Source organism: Anabrus simplex, chromosome 2 (genome assembly GCF_040414725.1).
Source record: "Anabrus simplex isolate iqAnaSimp1 chromosome 2, ASM4041472v1, whole genome shotgun sequence".
Lineage (NCBI taxonomy): Eukaryota > Metazoa > Arthropoda > Insecta > Orthoptera > Tettigoniidae > Anabrus > Anabrus simplex.
Window position 1 is genome coordinate 322,282,394 of NC_090266.1, and position 12,701 is coordinate 322,295,094.

The following is a 12,701-nucleotide window of genomic DNA, read 5'->3' on the forward strand; positions in this document are numbered from 1 at the left end:
AGGCACACAGCACATTTAACTATAAACATATTGCATAGGTAATTAAAAATTAAGGAAAAAACTTTCAGAGAAGAACACGAGAATCAACATTAACCTTATCACCACCTATATTGTTGGAATAAATAAGCTCTTTGAGAACAAATAGCTTCTTAAGGCACTGAAAGAGGATCTGTAACCTTCTTAAGACTATAAATAAATATAATATACGATTAATAATATTCAAATTTCCGTAAATATTTGGTAACAACACGGCTTACACAAATCAAAACAAACGCATGCTAGCACTCCAGCTGCCACCATTATGGACAGTTTCGATAGGTCGGTTAAGGTCTGATATATTGTAGTTGGTCTTGGCTTATATCGCTATCGTTATCGATAACGAGAAAGCTGAATTTCGACTGCGACCAAAAACGATAACATAAATCAGTGAACTTGTTGTAACTCATATCGGTGTTCACGTGATCGTCGTAAACATGACGAAGATTTCTTGCATCTTGTTTAAACAGAATAATGAAATTAGCGCTGTCCCTAATAAGTTGGTTGGGAATGCAGGAATAGGTCTGACATAAGTAAAAACATCCACGATATGGTGTCGACCTCTATTAAAGTAGTCTTCCATGTGCTGCCGTTTGTCGCTTGCTACATCGTCAAAAATAAAAACAGAATTTCTTTGAGCTTTTTCTGGCGGTATTACTTGCTCACGATCAGAGTAAAACTCATATTTTATTTCTTTAATAGATTTTAAAAGCTTCTCTGGCTCAATATATTTCTTCTGCGACAATGATTTTGGGAAACATACACATTCTCAAATCGTAACCCGTTTGGTTGCAATAACAAATTAATCATTACATTAGTCTTCCCTGCATTCTATGGACCGCTTATGATACCGCGTATTGCGTCCGGCAACACTTTACTATGTTTATTTTTCATTCTTACTGAACGTTTCGTGTCGTTCAGATTTGTCACAGGTAAAGATAACGATTGTTTTATTGCCTTTACCATCACTTCCTTTTGATGATAATAATTTTCAACAATCGAGTGCACAGGAGCAACACGTTTTTTTGTCAAAGTTATTGTTGATTACTAAATACACTCGAATTTTTACCTTCTGTTTTACTTATCTAGTTCTAAAATGGTTCGTGCATCACACTACACCTAGTATTAAGATGTGCTGGTACAGCTGTCCTGTTATAGTGATTTAATAATATGCTGCCAACTTCACAACCCCTCATATACTGGCACGAAGGTGACCATTTTCTGTGTTCTGTTAACGGATAGTCATCTTTTTGCCACGAAAATAATTCGATTCCTCAAAAAATACATTTAACTGCGTCTAGGTATCGCGTGTAGTAAAATCCACCTTTATTTAAACTTACGGGGTCTATCCACGGTACCCGCCATCTAGCGAAAGTCCTTATCCGATCTACCTCAGATTTTAAATTTAAATTTAACGAACGAGGAATGTACGCCATGTCGCTGTAAAATGAGGAGAGTAGAAAAATATCTCTCTTATTTATATACATCTTCCTACCTTCAAAAAAGAGTAAAAATAAACTTAAATACATTTTAGTACTCAACAGTTGCACATCGTGTAAAAATGTAATTCGTATACAATAACACACTTGCTAGCAGGAGCTCATACTTGAGTGTGCTGCGTCGAAGACGCAACATTGTAGCAGCTCCATGTAAACGAGTAGCGAAAGGAGGAATAATAGGCGAAGTTCTTAATAAAGCTATAAATAATTTACCAGTAGAATTGCACATACCAGGTTATGAATTTTTGCGGACCTGGGACAAAGTTAGTAAAACGAGTTAAGCGTGGTGATCGAGGAATAAATCTATTAGATAAGGCATGTAAAGAACACGATATCGCTCATGCTACATACAAAGACCAGAGCAGAAGGAAAGAAGCAGATGAAAACTTAGCCTCTACATCCACAGATATTATAGAAGAAATAGGTAACTGCTTGAATATGGTAACTAAGAACGATCCCATCATCCTAGCGGGTGATCTCAATTGTCGTGTAGATACAGAATTACAGAAGTCGAAAGAAGTTTTGACCTATCTAGAAGAAGAAGGGCTAATACTAATCAACAAGAAGGAACAGCCAACATATACACTGACTGACAGAGCAAATGCAACACCAAGGAGGAGTGGTTCGAAAGAGATGAAAGTTGGGGAAAAAACAGAGACGGCACGGACGAATAATTGATGTTTATTTCAAACCGATATGCAGGTTACACAATGCGCACGGCATCAACTCAGTAGGATGTAGGACCACCGCAAGCGGCGATGCACGCAGAAACACGTCGAGGTACAGAGTCAATAAGAGTGCGGATGGTGTCCTGAGGGATGGTTCTCCATTCTCTGTCAACCATTTGCCACAGTTGGTCGTCCGTACGAGGCTGGGGCAGAGTTTGCAAACGGCGTCCAATGAGATCCCACACGTGTTCGATTGGTAGAGATCCGGAGAGTACGCTGGCCACGGAAGCATCTGTACACCTCGTAGAGCCTGTTGGGAGATGCGAGCAGTGTGTGGGCGGGCATTATCCTGCTGAAACAGAGCATTGGGCAGCCCCTGAAGGTACGGGAGTGCCACCGGCCGCAGCACATGCTGCACGTAGCGGTGGGCATTTAACGTGCCTTGAATACGCACTAGAGGTGACGTGGAATCATACGCAATAGCGCCCCAAACCATGATGCCGCGTTGTCTAGCGGTAGGGCGCTCCACAGTTACTGCCGGATTTGACCTTTCTCCACGCCGATGCCACACTCGTCTGCAGTGACTATCACTGACAGAACAGAAGCGTGACTCATCGGAGAACACGACGTTCCGCCATTCCCTCATCCAAGTCGCTCTAGCCCGGCAACATGCCAGGCGTGCACGTCTATGCTGTGGAGTCAATGGTAGTCTTCTGAGCTAACGCCGGGAGTGCAGGCCTCCTTCAACCAATCGACGGGAAATTGTTCTGGTCGATATTGGAACAGCCAGGGTGTCTTGCACATGCTGAAGAATGGCGGTTGACATGGCGTGCGGGGCTGCCACCGCTTGGCGGCGGATGTGCCGATCCTCGCGTGCTGACGTCACTCGGGCTGCGCCTGGACCCCTCGCACGTGCTACATGTCCCTGCGCCAACCATCTTTGCCACAGGCGCTGCACCGTGGACACATCCCTATGGGTATCGGCTGCGATTTGACGAAGCGACCAACCTGCCCTTCTGAGCCCGATCACCATACCCCTCGTAAAGTTGTCTGTCTGCTGGAAATGCCTCCGTTGACGGCGGCCTGGCATTCTTAGCTATACACGTGTCCTGTGGCACACGACAACACGTTCTACAATGACTGTCGGCTGAGAAATCACGGTACGAAGTGGGCCATTCGCCAACGCCGTGTCCCATTTATCGTTCGCTACGTGCGCAGCACAGCGGCGCATTTCATATCATGAGCATACCTCAGTGACGTCAGTCTACCCTGCAATTGGCATAAAGTTCTGACCACTCCTTCTTGGTGTTGCATTTGCTCTGTCAGTCAGTCAGTGTATTTGCTATAATGGCATGAGTACAATAGATCTTGTCTTCACAAATTCTAGTATAACCACCAAATGTCAAAGTGTTATCATGGGAGCTGAGAAGAAGCATCTGCCCGTGAAAACAACGCTGGTAATAAACGGTATGAGGCACAGTAAGAAGTTACAGCCTTTAAAGTTGAGAAGAACATTGGACTTAACAGTACTAGAGGATTCAGACAACAAAGCAATAATCGATACACTAAACAAAGGGACTCTGAATCAGGCTGCTTTAAAACTGGAGGAAATTCTTAAGAAGGCAATACCTCCTACAGTAATTAACAATAGCAAAGCAAAACCATGGTTTGCAGATGCATGCTACAAAGCAAGGAAAACAGATTTGTCAGCCCAGCACGCAGCAAAATTGCAGCGCACAAAAGACCGGCTGGAGTACTACGCTAATTTAAGAAGAGAATATACAGCTATAGCTAAACAAGCCCGTCAGACGTTTTTGGAAAAGGAAGAAAAACGTTTAATTGAAGAGGCTACTCAGGACCCTTACAAAGCTTTGCGTCCTAAACAGCCAAAGTTTTCTCGTAATATACCAATGGATGTCTGGGAAGCGCACCTTCGTGCAATTCTTCAGGGGAGGGACACGCGGCCAATCAATTTTCATGTCGACCCAACAGTTATCCCGAATGACTCAGAGAGATTTACGCTTAAAGAAATAGAAGAAACTGTTAAAAGCCTAAAAAAAGGGAAAGCATGTGGTCCAGATAACATTTATAATGAACACTTGAATGGGATATTCCCAGTCTTGAAAGAGTCCATCTGCCAGTTATTGAATGAATGTTTACAACAGGGTAGGATACCAGACAGCTGGGCTAAGTCCACAATAAAAATGATGTACAAGACCAAAGGCGATACAGCAGACCCTAATTCGTACAGAGGAATTGCTCTGGAATGCACTCTCTTAAAGACATTGACTCAGTTAGTACGTCAGCGCCTCACAATATTAATAGACGACAAGCTCCCAGATTCCCAGTATGGCTTCAGAAGAAGAAGATCAACCATTCAAGCAATTGATTGTCTACAACAGTATATTAAGGAAGCTCTCGCAATTCCGAAGGGAAAACTTCATGCAATCTTTATTGATTATTCGAAGGCTTTTGATACGATCAATAGAGTTATCGTATTAGAGAAGTTGCGAAACATCATCGGGCCTAATTGTTATCTACTTCCAATCATCAAGAATCTCCTTACAGATAACTGGGTAGAGATTAGTGATGACATCGCCAGGTCATATCCGATACTTCAAACCATTGGCGTCCTTCAAGGTGACCCCCTATGCCCATTGCTTTTCATTGCCGCCACAGCTGACATCGTACAAAGAATAGATTCAGAAAATGTCAATATTCTCATGTATGCAGATGACATGGTTATGACGTCAACTTCTCAGTTAGATTTGCAGACTACTTTTAATAAAGTTACGAAATGGGCAGAAGAGAACCAGCTGAGGTAAAATGAAAATAAGACTGTCTCTGTGATCTTCAGAAAAGGAGGAAAACGGGGAACATTCTTAATCAATGACCAACAACTAAAGTCAGTCACAAATTTTAAGTACCTAGGAGTCACTTTTCAAACACCGGGGAACGTGTTCTCTTTACATGTAAAAGACCGACTAAATGCTGCCATAAAATCCATTAACGACATCAGATCTTTGAGCCATCTCTCACTTTCATGTGCCATCGAGTTATTTCATCTTAAGGTTAGTCCTGTAGCCACCTATGGATTAGAAAATATATGGATATATCTTGGAAAGAGGCAAGTACATAGTATAGAGAAGGTGAAAGCATTATTTTTAAAGAAAGTACTTTGCCTGTCAAAGTACACTCCACCACGCCTCGTATACCAACTGTCGAGGGAATTATTCTTTGTGGAAGAGCTGCGTTTGAAACTACTGTTCCCGGCCACCCCAGCGTATAAGGAACTCCTCCAAGAGCTTCAACATATGGTGGGACTTTTACCAGTGTGATGCGATGATCAACCGCAACTGGACGCAGGGAGGCTATGAGTTGAGACACGTTATGACCAGGCTCTCAGTCCATGGGTTTCACCAACGCCTGTGTATTAAAGCGAGCTTTCATGAGCCAAGTCCGGACTGCAGGTGCAAAACATGCAGCGAACTTTGTGAACGCTATCACGTACTTAAGCGTAAACTGAGAATAGAATCCTTAACAAAATTCTGCACAGACGACTGCTCATAAGAATTTTTTCCATGCACATTTGTGCGCAATAAACCATTTAATATAAGACTGTACTGTCCAAATTGTAATGTATTAATTTTGTTATCTGTGATGTACCTTTTGTCATCATTAGCTGTGAGTGCTAGTTTGTATTGACGAACCGTGAACACAGAATGAGAAGTAGAAGTGATGCACACTTGTAGTTTAGTCACTCGCTCACATTCATACAGACAACGTCTACACTGATCAATTGTAAGGTGATCAACAACATTTTTTGACACCCTTAGCTTTACATGTTGGTTTCTCTTCTTCACATTACTTAATAGCATACATCTTTGGTCGCAAACCTACAAATGTTTCAACAATACTTCCACCGTTTTCATACTTCATTAAAGCTATTTCACCTGAATGTTTTCTTTCAATTTGGAAAGGATTATTTTCATCATAATTTCCTGTGTCAAACAAAACTGAATTTTCCTTCACAAACTCGTATATATCAAATGAAAAATTGTATATCAAACTATCGGTGTCAGTGTATAGTAGTTGTGAGTTTGAATCAGTGTTTATCAAAATAACGTTGTAGTAAAAATCGTTCATTTTCATTTTTATCAAATCTAAAATTTTAGCACCGAGGTAAACCGATTGATTGTGAAGAATTTGAAGTTTCTTCATTTCGATAATCATACACTGATCGTCTACTGTAATACGACGTTTGAAGTTTGCTCTTGAGATCAACGTACGTGCACCAGAACGACCCTCCAACTGTGTGACCCATCTGACGTCGCGCAGCTTCCTTACGTTCATTAATGAACGACCAAAAATTGCGTTATTCATTAATTTATAGAAACTTTTCTCCAACTCATTTTTTGCTAACTTTCGTTTCTCTGTGTTCAAATCAATGTACCATTTTCACCTTGCGCTCTGATTAAACTGAATCGCTCTGTAAATGCGAGCTACTTTCATACGTAATTCTACACACTGTTTTAACAGCCTATAATGAAGAACATACCGTTCCTTGTTGTAAAGAGTGAACATTAGTTTTGTATATTTTTCAGGGCACAACGGATAATCGGCATGTTTGTCATGAAGTTCTGGGGGGGTAGATTATATCAACCTCCACCATAAACCCAACATCTGATTCATCTCCTACATTCATAATGTCTAAATTCTCGACGTTCTCTACCCATTTAAAGCCGCCCTTTGGAAGAAACTGTTGCCTAGCGAATCCATACAAATTGTTCACGTCAAAGTACATTATGTATGATTCCGGTTTGGACTCATCGTATGTTAACATGTACTTGTTATTTGCTACTGCATGCCGCGTAACGCATTGCACATTAACACCGCGTATTGAGCGTTCGAAAAGCTGCAGCATGTAGACATCTTGAAGTAATTCTAGCTGGACAGCTGTTATTTGTTTCATAGCACTCCATGCCATAGACGGTACCGTGTAGAAATGAGAGGCATCAATACCATATATCTCTTTTCCACTGAATCTAAAGTTTTCAAATACATCGGCCAAGAGTAAAGTATCGATTTTCAAGTAAAGATCAAAATATTCACCCGACGATTTACAGGTAAATTTATTCCAAATAAGGTGAGCAAACGCGTAGTTTTCTTCCGAAAGAGTTTCACCCTTTAAAGAGCTAAAGAATGAACTCCTTGGCGGTAAACTAGTGTCGTCTAACACCTCCATACTAGTGATATATTCGAATGGAAATATCCCCTTCCGAGAAGCGAGTTTAAACTGTAAATCATCGGTGAAATACAGTCTCGTTACAAGCTTTGACTCGTCACTAAGTAATACTGCCATTTTGTCCAGCGAAAAAGGAATGAAGTTGTAAGTGTCTATAAATCTTAGTTCAACACATTGTCTTTGGTTATAACGTATGCAGTTTGAAAATCCTTTGTATCGCTCCATGTTCACTGGTAATAGTTTAATGTTCGCTCTGATATTTGTCACATCATCCCCTCCATTCCTATGCAGTTCTCTAATTATAAAATGACCATCATAGGCTCTCAAATTATGGAATGCTACCGGCAAGATAGAAATTTTACGATACTGTAAGTTACACGATAGATGTGCTGATCCCCTGTAGACACCCGTTAAATGACAATGATCACGAAATTTAATTTCATTATCTGCGATTTCCTGCTCACATATGTGACATAATGTAGACGAGAGAAATTTACTTTCTTGCTCAACAGTCAATGGTAACATCGGTTTCGTTTCAAAATAATAGGGCGCAAGCGTGTCCACTAAGTTATACATCTCATCTGCGAACCATTTAACACAATCACTACCTCGATAGAGTTTGAAAGAGCACAAATCTCTGTCAAAACTACAGTGTAAATAATATGCTACGCTGTATGGCACATGTTCGTGAATTGGAGTTTAATGCGACGTGTTATCATTTGGAAAACAAGTAGACACAGGTTTCAGTATGCATTCTGTGTCAGCATACACAATAAAAGGCACTGTCTCTTTAACCTTATACTCTGTAAAGTACACTAGCCGTTCCCTATCCGAAGGCATTATACTTTTGCCCACCGGAAATTGTGTACAGTCATTACTGTGCAAAGCTAATTTTTCCTCATTGTGGAAGTAAGACAAACACCGTCTGCAAATATAAATTCTACTCCGGTTCTTCGTAAGAGATGAGCGCACAAGACGTGGAAGATTTTTAATTAAACAGAAGTGATACTTCTCACTGTCGCCAATCTGAAGCATTAGAAGATCAACTTTCTTTTCGCACGTTTTGTGTGAAATGCACAAAGGTACAAGAGTAAACTCTTTTTTGTCATCTTTCTGTCCTATGCACACCCAGTTGTTCTCGTCATACTGCGCTCCGAATACATTCACGGAGATTTCGTTTTGTTCTTCAAATTATGTCATGTATCTCATTTCCATTGGGATTGGTTTGTCTTTTAAATTCAGTATTACATTATAATGTAGATAAGCAGAAATGCGATCTACATGATGTTTAGTTGGAACTAAGCCAGCAACTACACTCCACGCAAAGCAAGCATCCCGTGTGTTCTGCAGATTAATAACTGCTTTCTTGTTTCTAATTGCTGTAGGCAACGTTAGACTAGTTGGCGACTTGCCCACGTGAAAACCTACATTTTTATAAATGTTTATCCGCAATTCGCGAATTCGTAGCAGAGACCAACCCGAATCACGAGCTTCGAAATCTGATAATTTTTTCATAATCGGTTTAGTTACATGCTCGTTGTACCATTCACTTAAATTAGTACCTTCGGTAATTTCAGCATTCCTTGAATTAAAATATTTTTTATCGATTTGATCGTGAAGAACATGTTGTGTGCAGAGAACGGTATTTACTTTTAATGCATGTGTGTTAAATGCTTTCTTCACATATTTATTAAACCACACGTAAGATTTATCTAGGAACTCTTCGGGAAGTAATAAATCATTGTTAACATTTACCACCGCTAGTGTGTATACTCTGCGCCGAAAAACTTCCTCGATTTGTTTACACTGGAAAGCAGACAAATCTTCTATCTGAAAAGTTAGCGCATTAACAGTGCGAGCGTGAAAATAAATTTCTAACATCCGATTATGCATTTCCTCTAGCTCGTTAAGATTTTCAATCAGCTCGAAATGAGCTTCTTCTCGCTCCTCGCTAGGTTCGAACCGATATGAAATTAATATTGATCCATTTACCTCCCTCATAAACTTACGAATGCGTTCAAACGCTCTATCAAAATGAGCTTGCATTCTTCCCTCATCTTCATCTGTCTGTAAATTAATGTCTAATTTTCTACGTTTGCTCGAAGGAAACTCCATGACTAAAAAAAAATACGTTTTGGTGCTAAATTTTTCTGCGTTCTCAAGACAAGTCCAGCAGTTGCTGTAGCAACGACTTATCAAGAATGTACAATCCGTCATCGCACAGTATAACCAACGAGCTAGCTCACTCCCTGCTACATTGAGTGAACAGTGAACAGCTTCGCTTGGAAACTCTTCCTGAAGCTTCCCTAACAATGTATTCCGGTAATAGGAAATTTTATTCGATTCTTGTTAAGAAAAGGAAAATTCAATCTTGTAAATTTCTTCGAATGTATTATACCCAATAAATAGTAAAAATGTTCATGACTTGAAAATTCACTCAAAAGAAATCGCACTACAGCAGCTGTCACCTCCTGCTGGCTTTCATATGCTTTACTCAGGTTCGTCACATATACTGTATAATTAAAAAGTGCACACCCTCTGTTCCATAGTGCAATACAATTAGCACTCACTTCTTGTTGTTGTTGTGCGCTCAGTTGTCCCGCTTCATCTTCAACAGGCTGTGAATTAGCGACCACATCCTCCTCTCGATGTGCTTGCAGACATCGACTCTGTATGCTTGGATATGCTTGATGTTCACTTCCTGCTTAATCTCAACTTTCTTCCACTTCATCATAGCAACACCATGGACCTGAAAAGAAGCAGCACATAATGTTTTCAATTAACGAATCAATTATACAAAAACGGTGAAAGAAGTTACATATAAGAACAAAAATACTATCTGCATACTTACTTAGTTAAAATAAGTGTCGTAACTGTTGGCCATTCTACTGTGGGAAGCACACTTGATGGTAGCCCCTCTCCATGCCTTTGTACATCATTTTCAAGTTTTTTAAAATTTATTTATTTCTTCTATTTCTTCTGCTGAAAGTTTTGCGAAATGCGCCGGCAGGAAAACACTCACAGTCTCCTCATCTTCCCTTTCTATATCAACGATTATTTTCCTTCCGAAACGTGTTTCGACCGCTCTCAGCGCTTTAACCTTAAATGGATGGTTAATTTGCAACTCGCTTAATTTTCTATTATGAAATTGTGGTGCCTTTGCAATTTCGTTCAATTTCATTAGCATATCCATTCTGTTGAAGCTGATATATCTTTTAAAATTAACAAACTAAATAAACTTACACTTACTGAAGAGGAAGAAAAATAGTAGTAGTAGAGAAGTTCTCTTCCAACTAGATGATAAATTTCATGTTGTGCTCTGCTCCTTAAATACTCGCTGCCACCACCTTCACTCCTCACCAGTAGGCTGGACTTGTCACTGGTTCGCCTTCACTGGAAATTACTACCTACCATAAACATCCCGTTCACCTTTCGTGATGGAGATAACCTTCAACAAGCTAGAAAGCGGATCTTGCCTAGTAACAGCTTCACTAAATCCACTCCTTAGTGTTTTCCCCTCACCCCCCTCCCCAGTAAGGGAAGAGGGAGGGTACATTTTTACATAAACTAACATCCTGTTCAGCTTTCACCAGCAAGTGAGCTTTTAAAGCAAATCCAGTTGCCACATAGTCACTGTTCCTCGCCCACAACAGTAACCTTTCAAGAAATCAATTACCTCTTACATAAAGGTCTCTGAGTGTGTTGTTCTCATTCCACGTGTGGATGACCCCCTTAGCCAGTGAAAGCCACTCCAGCAAGTGACCTCTTAAAGCAAATCCAGTCACAGTTAAAAAAAGATCTGCTCTTGACAAATGTGCGTTCATCCTTGAAGATAGAAAACGATAAGGTATTCCGTTTTCTTCCCACTGCAAACCTAATATTTTCTCGAACCATTGAGTCTGCTTTTTATCTTCATCCGTTTGCAAACAGTAAGGGAAAGGTGGTCTAAATACTAAACTAACAAGTTTTGGTGCCCACAACACACCGCAATCTAAACACAACCACCTCTTTAAACACAAATTTGTTGCCGTTTAATTTAAAGCCTTGTACACCAACTATTAATGTTCTCGTCATGTTTGCGCTCTGCTCGCTATCACTGTATTTCGAAGACTAAAGTTTTCAGTCAACGATCAAGTCTGAACATGTACAACTATGATGACGTCATCGCTGCAGGTTAAAAACCCGTGCTCACTCTTGCCTTCGCGATGCATGTTTAAACATGTTATATGGAGATATGCCTTAACAGAGGAGAAGGCCATAACATACCGTGAATAGCCGCCATCTTGTGCAGTAGCCTCTAAGCTAGCGTTCTTCATAACAGCAGCCGCCATCTTGTGCAGTAGCCTTTAAGCTAGCCTTCTCCATAACAGCCTGTGTATATGCGTCATCTTATGCAATCACCCATGATCGGCATCTTTAACAGCATCTTGGTTTAAAAAACTAAGGTAATAGTATGTTGAGAAGGGCATCTCGGTAATTATGTTGAGAAAGGGCAGCTTGCTTCATAACTATGATCGTAAGAAGTGCAGCTTGCTTGCTTGTCCTGTTAAATTCCACGCTATAAAGTTTACTTCCGTCAATATAGTATTAGTAAGCCATGCACATGTAGTTGAAGATGGCGGCTGACAGCTGTCAAAAAATCACGTGGAAATTGCCCTCCACCACATTTCAAAGGTAGTAGCTAAAGATGGCAGGACGGTGCTCTGTTGATTAAAGATGGCAGCTTGTCAAAAAAGCACGTGGATATTACCCGCCACCACATTTCAAAGGTAGTAGCTTAAGATGACAGCACGATGCTCAGTTGATTAAAGACGGCCTCTGTCAAGAAAGCACGTGGATTTTTTCAAATTTTGTTGATTGTGCTCTGTTGATTAAAGATGGCAGCTAGTCAAAAAAGCACGTGGAAATTACCCGCCACCACATTTCAAAGGTAGTAGCTAAAAATGGCATCACGATGCTTTGTTGCTTAAAGGCGGCAGCTGTCTAAAAAGCACGTGGAAATTGTCGCCACCACATTTCAAAGGAAGTAGATAAAGATAGCAGCACGATGCTCTTTTGATTAAAGATGACCGCTAACCGCTGTCTAAAAGGATGTGGCTTTGAAGAGCACGTGGAGTTGCAAATTGGCCTCCACCACGTGCATAAAGATGCGGTTTAGTGCCTAAAGAGGGCAACACGATGCTGTCTTTTTTAAAGATGGTAGCTGTCAAAAAAGCCTGTGGAAATTGCGCCACCAAATTTCAAATTTAGTGC